Raw genomic sequence first — 1,482 nt, 5'->3', positions numbered from 1 at the left:
TGGTGTCCGTTCATGACGTTCGGATAGGAGTACAGTGGATGTCCGTACACTTGTAGGGTAGGGTGGGACATGGCGAGTCCCGGCGGCGGCTGGATGTTGAGGAGGCCGGGCTTGGGAGTGATGCTGCTGGTCAGGCCGGTACCGGACTGTGTGCTGGGAGGTGGCGGGGAAGTCGGAGGCGTCCCCGTACTCTTCGGACTAACCGGAGACAGCGGGGTGGCGGGCCGGGGGCTGGGACTGTTGCTGAGGGACCGTGGCCGCCTGGTCGGACCCTTCGCTAGAAGGTCATCAATTCGGAAAGATTTTGAACTATCCATGGTCCAGAAACATGTAACGCACAACTAACCTCCGGCGATCGGATCACATTTGTGGTTTCTTCGCAAACCTGGCCTTAATTTGAATCCACGCCCTCGCCTCTCCATTGGCTGCCAACTCACATACATTTGACTGTCCTATTCAAATAAGTCCTGAATAATAGCAGTCAATTACTAGTAGAACAGCTTGATTAGCTGTTGTCACCCACAGTTTGTTTGAGAGCCATTTATAGTTATGACACGACTGGAAATGATGTCATCATGCGTGGCCACCAGACAATGTGGAAGAAAAAATACTTGCACGCGATGGGTCTCTTTTGTTTTCCAATTAACTCAACAATATATTCGTTTAGTGTAGACGTTTAGCACAGATACACTTCTTTTGATAGTCGACAGAGTCTCAGAGCTCGTTAAGAATCAACATATTCTTATAGCTGTTTTCGTAGGGCTTACAGAAGACTGTCTATGGCAAACAATTTTTTCCGCTTTGGAAGAAGGATGAAGACACGCATCTGTTTGCGCTAGTCTCTACCAGGCTCCGGATCGCTGGAAAAATCGTAGAAATGGAACAGATAGAGGAGTAAGCCGGCCAGAGGAATATAGTTGGGTAGGGAACAGCACGCGATCCACGTCCTCTATCTGTTCATTTCTACGATTTTCCAGCGATCCGGAGTCTGGTAGAGACTGGTTTGCGCAGCGAGAAAGGGGAAGTGTTGACAATTAAAATAATTAATTGATGAACCAGTTTAATTAGACCAATTCTACGGGTCATTGAGTCCTGACGCGGCACTCGCTGTGTTGTAAGCGAGGCCGTTAATGGCTTCACGCCTTCACAATAGGGCCATGCGGAGGGGCGGGGTTCGGCAAGAAGTGCGAACATTGTACACAGACCCATCTTGTTAGACCCTACTGGTCAGCCGCTTCTATTACTCTCCAAGCAGTAGTAGTAGTTGGCGCCGCTCCTCTTGCCTCGGCCTCAACACGCATAGGGGAATCGCCAGTGTAATTTTTCCGATTAATACTATATCTACGCGACTCAACCTCTGCTTGTAGCGTAGGTTCTATTGCTCCTGAGGTAATATCGCCTGTAAACTTGGTTTCACAGATAGCGCCAACTACAGCTGACGGACCGGTTGATTCACCGATACAAAGCTGGGACTGATGTTTA

Source organism: Branchiostoma floridae, chromosome 13, assembly GCF_000003815.2.
Source record: "Branchiostoma floridae strain S238N-H82 chromosome 13, Bfl_VNyyK, whole genome shotgun sequence".
NCBI classification, from domain to species: Eukaryota; Metazoa; Chordata; class Leptocardii; order Amphioxiformes; family Branchiostomatidae; genus Branchiostoma; species Branchiostoma floridae.
The sequence above is the reverse complement of the archived record's forward strand: the minus strand, read 5'-3'. Positions refer to the sequence as shown.